Source organism: Panthera leo, chromosome B2 (genome assembly GCF_018350215.1).
Source record: "Panthera leo isolate Ple1 chromosome B2, P.leo_Ple1_pat1.1, whole genome shotgun sequence".
Lineage (NCBI taxonomy): Eukaryota > Metazoa > Chordata > Mammalia > Carnivora > Felidae > Panthera > Panthera leo.
Window position 1 is genome coordinate 141,732,556 of NC_056683.1, and position 13,026 is coordinate 141,745,581.

At 44.9% G+C, this 13,026-nt stretch overlaps 1 protein-coding gene across 8 annotated transcripts in view; it reads left to right on the plus strand.

Annotated features, from left to right (window-relative positions):
• The first annotated feature begins 7,485 nt into the window (after nucleotides 1-7,485).
• TULP4 (TUB like protein 4) overlaps nucleotides 7,486-13,026 on the plus strand; it is a 243,338-nt gene continuing 237,797 nt past the window's right edge. For 5 of the 8 annotated variants that reach the window (XR_006202924.1, XM_042940178.1, XM_042940179.1 and 2 more), the window contains exon 1: nucleotides 7,502-7,555. The gene's annotated coding sequence lies outside the window, so the exon portion shown is untranslated. Of the gene's footprint in view, nucleotides 7,556-8,400; nucleotides 8,468-9,767; nucleotides 9,950-13,026 lie in introns of those variants that run through there. The other 3 variants (XM_042940182.1, XM_042940183.1, XM_042940184.1) reach the window with 3 other exon arrangements.

The window sequence follows — 13,026 nt, forward strand, 5'->3', positions numbered from 1 at the left end:
TTCCTAAGGGCTTCTTCCCTTTACACTCTTAAAAATTAAGGACCTAAAAGAGGGTTTTTTCCCCCCCCCGTTTTTCGTTTTTTTAATATGTATTATGTCTATTGACATTTACTGGTTTCTAAAAATTTTTTGAGTTTATTTATTTATTTTGAGAGAGACAGAGACACCATGAGTCGGGGAGGGACAGAGAGAGAGGGAGACAGAATCCCAAGCAGGTTCCGTGCTGCCAGCACGGAACCGGATGCAGGGTTTGAATTCATGAAACCAAGGGATCACGACCTGAGTTGAAACTAAGAGTCGGATGTTTAACTGACTGAGCCACCCAGGCACCCCAATATTTACTATTTTATAAATTAAAACTGAGAAAATATAGAAATCTTTATTTGTTAATTTATTTGTAATACTAATACACCTTTATGTGTTAACATAAATCACACATTTTTATGGGGGAAAAAAACGACCATTTCCAAAACAAATGTAGTGAGAAGAGTGGCATTGTTTTACATTTTTTACAAGCCTCTATAATGTCTGGCTTAATAGAGAACAGGGGGTTTCTCATATCTGCCTCTGCACTCAGTCTGCTGTGATATCACCTACCATGTAACGTCTGGAAAAGACCAGTGTACGTTAATGAGACAATATGAGTGTAATTTCATATTATTATGAAAACAGACCCCACAGATCCCTTGAAAACGGGGCCCTTATGTTTCTTTTTAAGAGCTAAGTAGCTGTTTCCAAAAGGTTTCCCTAACAGATTACCCCTTGTGCTTAATGGACCAAATGGGATCACTTGCCTATTTCTAAAGAAAGAGAATAGAATTGGCAGGATTGACTTGTACCAATTATTCTTTCATGTTCAGGGGAGTCACCTGTAGAGGGTGTTAAAACAGATAGCTAAGGCCCCCACACCAAGGGTTCTGATTCAAGAAGTTTGGGGTGGAGCCTGAGAATGTATATTTCTAACAATTCCCAGGTATTGGGGGTGGTGCTACTTCTCACAATCCAGGGATCCACTAAGGACCACTGACTTTGACCAGTCAGGGAGTGGGGGGTGACCAGGCTTCTTGGAACACACTGGGATGTGGAGCGCATGGAACATTGGGGTTCAGTAATGCAAGAGGGGAGAATGACTGTTGGTACAACCAACGATGTTTGCTGTACTTATATTCTCGGAAAATTCATGGTAGATTCTTCCAAAATAGAGAAATATCTGAACATTGGTTCTCTTAGTGACTTTACTGGTCACCAAGTGTATCTTCGATTCATGGTCAAAGGAAGAAAAATGATGGCGAGGGAGAAGGGGTGAAAAGGAAAGGATTGGGTAGAGATAAAAATTTAATTTTGAAATGCCCTCTCTCTCTTCCTCTACAGCCTTCCTAGATTAAGAAGTGTACGTTGGATGAATCTGATGTGGAGAAAGTAAATGTAACAGAGCATGCCTACCTCCTTTGAAAACTCATTTTTCTACTTACATTTTTTTTTGAAATTTATTTTGAAAGAGACAGAGACAGCACTAGGGGGGAAAGGACAGAGAGAGAGAGAGAGAGAGAGAGAGAGAGTCCCAAGCAGGCTCTGCACTATCAACACAGAGCCCAACGCAGGGCTCAAACCCTCAAAACCATGAGATCATGACCTGAGCTGAAATCAAGAGTCAGAGGCTTAATGGACTGAACCATCCAGGAGCCCTCCTGTTTTTAGCCTCAAACATTATAGCTCTCTGCTACCAGCTCAATGGCTCTTATTCCCAGCAGCTTCCCAGAGGGCAGACAGCCTCCTGAGTTTTGGGTCAAAATTGGTTCTGGCCTAGCCCGGGGACGCCCATGCCAGCTTCCCCCCCATCCCCCCAACTAGCCTGGGTTCAGGCTGCAGACACCATCTGCTCTGTTGCCCCAGCCCAGACCAGCCAGTTAGGACTTACTGCAGAGCCTTATGGAGGAAGGTCACAGATCACTCCTCCTTCCCAGAGACCAATTCTGCATATCCAGAGTTGAGGCACCTGTAGGACGTTGCCAGAAAAACGAAACAAAACAAAACAAAAACGTTCGCCCAAGTCAATGGTGCCTACCTGCCTTAACAGTTGCTTAGGTAAGGCCACTTCCTTGCCCTTTGAAAGACTACTCTGCTTAAAGAAAAATTTGTACCCAACTACATTCACGTACTTAGACAGGGTCTGGTCAGAACTCAGAGCTGCCTAAAAGACCATCTCAGTGATGACATGAATGGAAGGAAGGAGAATGAGTCTTTGGTTGTAGACAAAGCATGACAGCCTCCTTACCTCCTCAGGCTCCTAGGGTAGGGAAGGAGGTGATTATGAAAGCTCTCTCTCTTTCTCTCTCTCTCTTTTTAATTTTTAATTTTAGATAGAGAGAACATGAGTAGGGGGGAGGGGCAGAGGAGAGAGAGAAAGAGAGAGAGAATCTTAAGGAGGCTCCATGCTCAGCATGGAGCCCTTCTAGGGGCTTGATCCCATGACTCTGAAATCATGACTCTGAGCCATAATCAAGAGTCAGATGCTCAACCATCTGAGCCACCCAGGTGTCCCAAAAGCTCTCTTTCTTTTTTAAAAAGTCATTTTCTTCTGTTTTCCATCTTTTCCAGGGTGAGTCAAGTGGTACTTTTGGCCCTAGACATTGTCCCAGATGTTACTTTTGCCCGGGAGGCACTCAGCACGATGGGAAAGAGAATGCAGTTAGCCAAGGAGAGGCTCTCAGCTTGAAGACTGCTGGCACAGTCATGACCATGTGCCCAGCCCAGCCCAGCCCAGCTTGCCAGAATGAACAGAGAGGCATGGGTGCACTCAAGGCCACTTTACAAGGTTACCACTTCCCTGATGGACGAGCCTACTGCAAGGCTCTTCCTTATCTGAACCAAATCCCCTTCTGTAAGCCCATACACAACTGGCTCTTGATTTGGAATGTGCCTGGCCCAAAGTAGGAGCTTAATAAATTAGAAAGGAATTTAAAAGCGTACAAAGTTCACCAGTTCTTCTGTTTCTTCCAGGTTAAACATTCCAATTTTCTTCAACAGCTGTTTATAAAATTGTGTAACGTTACAGTATAGCTTCTAGAGTCCTTGTCACCCTTCACAGGTTTGCTGTAACTTATCAATGTCCTTCTTAAAATATGACAGTATCCAGAACTGAGGGAAATGGTCTGGATGTGGCTAGTTATGTAGAGTACAGCGGACCATGGGCATTTCCTCCCTTGTTCTAAATGCCTTATTTCCACAACAAAGCCTAAGCTGGCACGGGCAGTTTTAATTCTCAGGACACATTAAAAGACAAAAGTCTTGATCTTATTCTCCAAAAACTCTAGCTCCTTTGCCATGGACACTTTCTGGCTCTCTATATCCAGGATGCAGTTTCCTGATCCCAATGCTGAATGTCTCGGTGGTTAAAGGGCTTGAGCAGTAGAAACTTTGGGCTCAGAATTAAGTTGTAACCAGGAAGGAGAGACGATGTGGCCAGGGATGCTGGGTGAGAGGGAACCAGGAAAGAGGCCTTGAGAGAAACATTTTGGATTGCCAGTATCTAAATGTCTTACAGTAATGTGATTAGCAGGGGCCTGCAGAGAAGTGGGGGAGAGAAGGGCAGAGACCAATCCTGGCACACGGTAGTGGCTTGCAATCCCTTGTGTCTTTGGGTCCAGCCTTAGAGTAGTACTATGGTGCTAAGAGGCTGCCCTAGCCCCACACTCCTTCACAGGCGCACAACCAAATGTTGAGTGGAAAATATTTATGTCACAACCAAGTTGTCATACGGTTACCAGGATGCCTATCAGATCCAGTTTGAGCTGGGAGCTTATAGTGTGACCCAAGGCAGATGTAAGGATTGCATAACTTTTGAAGAAAGGTCACATATTTCTCAGAGCTTTTGGGAGCTTGGGCAGGATAGTAAAAGGCTTCTCTCAAACTTGAACCTTAGAGCTGCAGGACAGCCAGTTAATAGAGTCAAATCATGAATGCCATAGGATAGACACTTTCTTTTAATACTTAGCATTTAACAATTATTGTGGATTGGTTTATTTCTTCAAATGTGTTGCCAAATCTTCTAATATTTATTTATTTTTTTTTTGAGAGAGAGAATCTTTAAAAAAAATTTTTTTTTAATGTTCATTTATTTTTGAGAGACAGAGCATAAGCGGGGGAGGGGCAGAGAGAGGGAGACACAGAATCTGAAGCAGGCACCAGGCTCTGAGCGGTCAGCACAGAGCCTGACCTGGGGCTCAGGCCCATGATCCACGAGGTTATAACCTGAGCGGAAGCTGGACGCTTAACCGACTGAGCCACCCAGACGTCCCGAGAGAGAGAGAATCTTAAGCACACTCCACATTCAGTGCAGAGCCTGTCACAGGGCTCGATCCCATCACCCTGGGATCATTGACCTGAGCCAAAATCAAGAGTCAGATGCTTAATGGACTGAGCCGTCCAGGTACCCCAAATCTTCTAATATTAAAAACATTTTTTTCAATGTTTATTTATTTTGGGGGGGGGTGAGGGGCAGAAAGAAAGGGAGACACAGAATCCAAAGCAGGCCCCAGGCTCTGCCAGCACTGAGTCCAACGCAGGGCTCGAACCCACAAATTGCGAGATCATGACTTGAGCCGAAGTCAGATGTTTAACCAACTGAGCCATCCAGGGGCCCCGGAAATCTTCTAATATTTAAACACAACAAACACAACACAACAAAACACACCAAAGGAGACACAACAAACACAACAAAATGGGAGCTGGTGACCTAGCAGGATCACAAAGGCCAGTGGAAGGGCTCTCATCGCCACATCTTCCGAATGACTCCCAGTTGCCTCAGATTTCTGGACGAGACGCAATTATTTTCATTTCAAAATTAGAAACCTTTTTAAAAAGTTCGAAATGCAGACTCACAACAGATTAAACAGGTTGCTGTAAATGCACCTTCACATTAAAATCTCATAAGGAAACTATTTCCATCCTGACAAGGCAGAGAGAGAGACTAGCCCCTTAAGCTGCGGTGGTGGTGGTGGGGTCAAGTGGGGGATGGAAGGCACCCATGAGGAGTAACAGTAAAAATAAGACCAACAAGGCACAGTGTTAGTCCTGTGGTAAGCATTTAATAAACCTGAGCTATTTTTGATTGAGTACCTATTATGCATCAAGCACTATGCTAAGTACTTTACATAAATTATTTCCTTTAATTCTTTCAACAGCCCAGTGAGGTAGATATTGTTGTTTGAGGCTATGGTTAAAGAAACAGTGTTAGGCATATTGTTCTTGTTGTCACTTGTTCGTAAGTGGTAGAAGCAGGACTTCAATGAAGACGCTTGCTCCAAAGACCGTTCATGTAACCACAGACACTGTGGGAAACCACAGAGGCAGAAAATAAACCTGAGGGCCTTAACAGTTTTTCAGAGAGTTGGCTGTATGTGTCCCCAACAGTGCTTGGATAAAAGAGAGTTTATACATGTGGGCCTTAGGGAAAACTATGGTACTGGGAGAGTGGTTTCAAGATTAATGCTTTTTCATTTTGCAGAAGAAAGAATTGTTGTAGACTGATGTTATTTGTTAAATCATTTTTATACTGGTATATAGATTGCAGTTAGAGTGTGTGTGTGAAAAAGAGAGACTTAAAAATACGTTATGTATATATTTTATTTTAATGTTTATTTTATTTTTGAGAGAGACAGAGCGTGAGTTGGGGAAGGGCAGAGAGAGAGAGGGAGACACAGAATCCAAAGCAGGTTGCAGGCTCCAAACTGTTAGCACAGAGCCAGAAACAGGGCTCAAACTCCTGAACTGTGTGAAATCATGACCTGAGCCGAAGTTGGACACTCAACCGACTGGGCCACCCAGGCACCCCTATGTATATATTTTAAAGTAATTCTATCTAGAGGTTTTACATTTTGTGGGTAAGAACCATACTAGATAATTCTTTTTGTTTCCCAACAATGTTAGGTGTAATATTGACCCCTTAGTTGAAGCATAATACTCATTACTTTGAATTGAGTGAGGATTATTTTTTGGTTTAAAGTACTCTAAGACCTAAATATAGCTTTATCCTTAAATGTTTCAAAGTGAATTTTAGGGATGCTTATAAAATATTATCAAATAATTCTGATATAAATACTTCTCTTACATGCATACATGCAGGAGGCAAATATTGTCATTAAAAAAATTACCTTTCATGAAATTAAAAGAAGTCTAGGCAGCACTTTCCAACATTTGTGAAACCATAGACATGGAGTTTCAGAATTAAAGGACTCCTTAGCCAACTCTTTTATTATTTTTTTTCTGACTATCAGAAATTCAAGGTGCCTGGTGGCTCAGTCAGTTAAGCATCAACTCTTGATCTCAGCTCAGGTCTTGATCTCAGGGGTCTGAGTTCAGACCCCACGATGGGCTCCACGCTGGCTGTGGAGCCTACTAAAAAAATTTTCACAGAAGCAGGAATTCTTAAATCTGAAGGTGATTTAAAAACTTGGCAAATAGGCAAACTAGAAAAAAGGGCTGAACCCTTTCAAAGAGAGGCTGCTATACTTAACTACATAGGGCTCCGGGAAGCAAGGATGCTGATCTTGTCCATTATTTTAAAAACCCCCCAAACTATACATATGTGAATAGTCACACAATCAGTAATGTTATTTCTTTGTGCATGATGGAAAATGGACAGATGCATAAAGTTTGCCTTCCTTGCAGGACATCCACTTAATAGGGGAGAAAACCTGTGAATTCTTTTTCTCTGAGTGAAAACGAGGCTCTCTAGTCTTTTCTCTGTAAGACCAACTGAAAAAAAATACTGAGGTCTGAGATCACCATCACAGACACCTGAATGACTATCTACATTGGTTCATAGCACAAGCAAATCTGTGCTTGCTAGTGGCTTTCAACTTAAGACGAAATGTGATGTCCACTCCCGGCTCACGTTAAGTTAGGGCAGCGCACACAACCATCCCATTGCTGGGTAGGAAGGATTTCTCAAGTTAGGTGGGTCCAGACCGGACTGCTTGAATTATTTTCATTGTTGTCACAGGCTGCGAAGTAGCCCTGAAAGGCGAGGGCTGCGAGATGTGCGTGTGCACGCGCGTGAGGGCTGGTGTGTGCTCGTGTGAGTGCGTGCGCTTGTGAGCGCCGGTGTGTGCTCGTGTGCGTGTGTGCACGCGTGAGTGTGTTCGTGTGAGCGTGCAGGCGCTGTGGAGTTCGGGGTTTCGTGAGTGGGAGCAGGTGGCCGGCCGGGCGGGGGCAGAAGGCCAGGTGAGGGTGGCGGAACGGGGGGCGCCCAGCACAACCGGGGGCGGGCGTCAACCGCCGGGACGCGGGTTCCCCGCGCGCGAGGGCGCGAGGCCGGCCGGGGAGGCGCCCGCCAGCCGCGCCGGGTCACGTGGCGCGGTCACGTGGCGCGGAGCCGGGCCCAACGGCGGCGGCGGCGGCGGCGGCGGCGGCTGAGGGAGGCGGAGACTCGGCCGAGACGCGGGGGGGAGGCGGCGGCGGCGGCGGCGGTGGCGGCGGCGGCGGCGCGGGGCTGCTGGAGGCGGAGGCGGAGAGGCGCGGAGGAGCGCGGGGCCGCCGCCACGGGCGCTCGGAGGTGAGGCGGGAGCGGGGCCGCTGTCACGGGCGCCCGGGGCCGGGCGCTGCCGCCCTCCCTGGCGAGGAGGCGACGGGCCCCAGCGCCGCCGGGAGCGCCCTCCCGAGCCCGGCCGGGCGCCCGTCCCTCGAGGTGGGCGCCCGGCCCCCAGGCTCCGGCCAGGCCCCTGTGCGCGCGCGGGCGGGGGGCGCGTCGGGCGGCGCCGGGCGGGGAGGGCGGCAGCGCCCCGGCTCGGCGGGAGGGCCGGTGCTCGGGCGGGGGGCGGCGGGCGGGCCGCCTTGGGTGGGCTCTCCCGAGGGCGCGGTGGGAGAGGGTGGCGGACACCGGACTCCGGGCGGCGCTGGCTGCTGATTTAGCCTTTTGTTTCAGCGTACACGAAAATGGGGCGAAATAGAGCTTGGTGTGCGTGTGTGTGTGTGTAAATCAGGAGGCGTTTGGCTTGGAGCCATTTTTTTTTTTTTTTTTCTTAATTGTGGAGACAGAAAATCCCTTAAAACGGTTTCCCCAGGGAGACGGGGCTGTGCTCCTCCTCTTCCTCCCCAGCGTCTGGATGGAGTGGATTTCCCTCCCTGCCTCTGCCCACCTTCTCGTCCTCCAGTCTGTCTCCCTCCCTGCTTCCCCCTTCCTTCCCGCCCCACCTCGGTGAAACCCCCCGAGCGAGCGGGGTGTCTGCAAAGCGGCCCGGTCACCTGTCGTGGCAGCTGCATGGAAATGCTGGCGCTTCTGCTGTCTGGTCTGTGCTGTTTCCTCTGGCAAATCACGGAGATTCCGCTCAGAATACCAACCCTTCCTCTTCTCCCTGCGCTTGAAAACAAAGTGCATGATGCTGGTTCTGAAGTTTGACCCGCTAGGGCAATTAGCACAGAGAGAGGTGTCTACTTTTTCCTGTCACACCACTTCAAGGTTGGAAAGGTGAGGGCCACCTAGCTTTGTGGAAGAAATGAGGGTGACACAGTCCTACCGGGGATGGATGCGACTTACCTGCTAAATTGCTGTGGTGATCGGAAAGTCTTCTGACACTTGTCTTCTTGGGGACCATCAGCTTCCCTCGCAGGGATCGGTTTCCTGGATTTCTGTATTTGGGGGCTCTCTTCTTTGTATTTTCAGTCCAGCAGCGCCTTAAGGGTGCCCAGTAGGCAGCTTTTTGAAAAAGCCCAGAGAAAAATCATTTATTTCTAAGGTTTTCAAGAATGTAAAAATCTATCTTTGTGGGGGTCCCTTTCATCCTGCCTCTCTGTGTCTCGGGTTTCCATTTCTTCCTAGCTGGAGTTTTTTTTTAGTTCTTGCCCGCAGGGCCCCTGGGAATCGCACTGTGGTTCTGGAGAGGGCTCGTCCCCAGGCCCCATAGCACCGGAGAGCTGGGGGTTGAGGTGGTGATGGATATGAAGTGACAGGGCACCTTGCACATAAGCCACCCTGCAATCCAGAGAGCAGCCGCCCAGACTCCTGGCTGGCTGCTGGGGCGTTTTGGAAGCTGATCTCAACGTTTTGCAATGATAGCCACATGCAGACTGGCGTCCCCCTTATTTCTTGATAGTTTACCGTCCCAGAAATGAATAAATTGTGAGTAGCTAAATCTAGCGTTTAGTCCCTCAATTTGAAGAATAGTACTTAATTTGTATGAAGGAGTTATTTGAGGATGTGCATTTTCTTTAAGAATTTCAAGTACTCTCTTTTAGTAAGGGCTGTGAAAATAGCAGGATCTTCTTCATGTGATGGGGGAAGTGGTTGACCTCTAGAGTCACAAGTATGTAGACCTGAGTTAGAGGAAGTCATATGGGGAAAATTTTTAACACAGTGGAGCTTTCAGACAGGGGTGTAAGAGCAGAAAGCCAGGATTGCTTCTTGTGCCTGAGAAGTAATAATAATGTGTTTTCTACTGTACACTTTAAAACTGACTTCATTTAGAAGAGGTGCGTGTATCTTACGAACTTTCTGTTTTTCATATGGAGCCATAAGAGTGGCCGTTTGGTTATTCACATTGTTTCCCCACCCAAACTCTGAATTGAAAAAAAATTCTTTAACCCGTAAAAGGATACATGGTGCAGGATACATGGTGCGTGAAAGGTGTTTCAGCATCGATGCTGAGATCCCAGCTAATGGAAGAAGGGTAAAGAGACAGCAGCCTTCCTTGGGGTGGAATGTCAGCCCTCTCACGTGGCTGGTGTGCCAGACAGAATGTGAAGCCCAGGTTTTCTTTTTGGTTTTACAGCAGATTCACGGAGCATCCGAAATCAGGAATGTTTATTTATTGAGTGCCTACCATGTGTGTGGCTAAGCTAGGATATTGTTCTTCATCTGTTCCACTGCATTTACAGTATCAATTACAGTCTCCCTCCTGTTCTTTTCTGTGTGTGGAGAAAGATTGAAGATAGAGTGGCCCAGCTAATGCATGTGAGTCATAAAACTTCATTAAAAAACTGAGTAAAACTTTTGTTATGAAATGCTCTGATTTAGGTATCGTATTGACTCCTTGTCAGGACTCTGTGAAAGTATTTTCAGTAGTCCCGTACTGAGACGGTTCATTTGCCGTTAGTGAGGCTGCTGAGACTGCAGGGAATATGTAATTAAAGTATAAAATTTCTTTTAATTTAGCTGGGATAATGTTAACTCAGTTACTGAATTTTAACATACTAAACATACTATTTCTTGTGTGGCAAAATACACATAAGAAACTTATCCTAATAGTTCACTGGCATTAGTACATGCATGCAGTTGTGCAGCCGGGACCACTATCCGTGGTCAGAACTTTCCATCTTCCTACACTGAAACATTGTGCTCACTAAACAACAGCTTCCCATCCCTTCCCCCTCAACTGCTGGCAGTCACGCTTCCACTTTCTCTCTGAGTTTGACTACATGAGGTCTCTTCTATAAGTCCATTCATACCGTATTTGTCCTTTTGTGACTGGCTTATTTCACTTAGCATGTCTTTAGGGTTCGTCCATGTTGTAGCATGTGTTAGAACTTCCTTCCTTTTTAAGGCTTAATAATACATGTTCCAGTAGTGTATGTGTGTACCATGTACATATGTGTATATCACATTTTGTTTATAAACAAATTTTATACTGAATGTTAACAGTCCTAGTAACCTCATGATGATGGGGAGCTATCCCTGGAGATTATAGATACTTGTGTTACAACAAGAAAATTACTTATTTAATGCACGGTACCTTTAAAAAAATAGGATCCATAGGGGATAAAACTAATATGTATGTTACATCCTTGCTGGGTCCTGTCATTTGCTTTGCATGTGGATTGTGACATAGGGTGCATCTTTCTGAAATTTGCAGGTGATGCAGATGATGTTCTTATTTCCTAGTTAATGTTATAATGGCAGTATATTTTGCTGTATGGAAGAATATATAGGGCTCACCCTGAGGTATGGATTGTATAGGCAGGATGGGGAAAATGTGTATTTCCCTTTATTTACCTCTTTCTAAAATCATGAATGATTTCCCTAGCATACTCCCAACGGTGACAGATGAGGGCTTCCTTCTTTATCTCTTTTTTTTATAATCATTTTATTTTTTTAAATGTTTGTTTATTTTTGAGAGAGAGTGTGTGCGCACGTGTGTGGGAGGAGCAGAGAGAGAGGCAACAGAGGATCCGAAGCGGGCTCTACACTGACAGCACAGAGCCTGATATGGGGCTCAAACTCATGAACCACAGGATCATGACCTGAGCCAAAGTCAGATGCTCAACTGACTGAGCCACAACTCAGGTGTCTCTCTCTCTCTTTCTCTCTCTCTCTCTTTTTTTTTTTTTTTTTTTTTTTGAGTATCTTTATGAACATCTCTATTTAGCATTTATGGTGTATTTCAGTTAGTTTCCTTTTGATGCTCACACTGCCCTGTCTTTTTGACTAAAGCTTAGTCAGGTTGGCTCCAAGTCCTTATGACATGCCTCTAATAATGTCTAGTAGCTTCTTTGCTTTCTGGTATGATGAGATGTTCCAGGCTCATCCTGTACCCTTCCTATTCCAGATTTGGAATCAGAACAGACCATTTTTTAAAGGGAGGGAATAAAAGGAAAAATAAATGACCAATAAGTGTATTAAAATACTTAACTTCATTAGTAATTAAAGAAATGAAATTAAAAGTGTGATAAAATGCCATTTGTTGTGGGCTGAATGTGTCTCCCCTGAATTTGTATGTTGAGTCTCTAACCTACAGTATAGTGGTATTTGGAAATGGGGCCTTTGAGAAGTAATTAGGGTTAGGTGAGGTCATGAGGGTGGAGCTCTCATAGGATTAGTGTCCTTATAAGAAGAGACACCAGAGAGCTTGGTGACCCCTGTTCCAGTCATGCCCAAGAAGAGGTTGTGTGAGCACATGGCCAGATGGCAACCGCCTACAAACCAAAGGAGAGGCTTCAGAATGAAACCTACCTTGCTGGCATTTTAATCTTGGACTTCCCAGCTTCCAGAACTGTGTGGGAAAAACTTCTGTTGTTTAAGACAACCAGTCTGTAGAATTTTGTTCGGACAGCCTAAGCCAGCTAAGATGCCATTTTTTAATTTAAAAAAATTTTTTTTTACTACTGTGCTTTTTTTTTTTTTTTTTTTTTTTAAAGTAGGCTTCATACCCAGCACAGGGCTTGAACTCATGACCCTGAATCAAGACTTGAGCTGAGATCAAGAGTTGGATGCTTAACTGACTGAGCCATTTAGGTGCCCCATCACCAATTTTTAAATGTTTATTTATTTATTTTGAGAGAGAGAATCCCACGCAGGCTCCATGTTGAGCCCGGTGCAGGGCTTGATCTCACAACTGAGGGATCATGACCTGACTGGGAATCAAGAGTCAGATGCTTAACCAACTAAGCCACCCGGGTGCCCCTGACACCATTTTAAGTTTGTTGTATTGGCAGTATTATTCAGACTCAATTTACACATTACTGGATGTGAAACTATAGACTTACTGTATGTAAAGTATTATGTTATTATGATTACTTCTATAACTTCTACTGGCAGTCTTAATATTTGGGCATCTCTCAGTTTGAAATGGGAATAAGGTGGATAGTAATTTCCAGTGTTGGTGAAGATGAAGGGAAATGTGTACTTTCTGTTTTAGTAGAGATATAAATTGATGCATTCATTCTAAATGCTGTTATGTATCAAAATATAAAACTTGCATAGCCTTTAATCCAGAAAATCTATATTTAGGAATTTATCCTAAAGAAATATATAGTAGGAAAAGTTAGCAAAGATATATGTTAGTAATAAGGAACTATTTACCGTATATAATTATATAGTAAATAAGTAAGGAATTGATTAAAAAATAGGTTGTACTTTCATTCCAGGCAGCCATTGAAAATAAAGATATGGATCTATATTATTTCCAGTCTGGAAAGATGCCTGTGATATATTATTGATTCAAAGGCAGGTTACAGAACTGTAAGGCATAGCACTTATGTCAAATATAGGCATAGAAAATGCGGAACAGCAAGGCTTTGGATGCCAAGAACCAC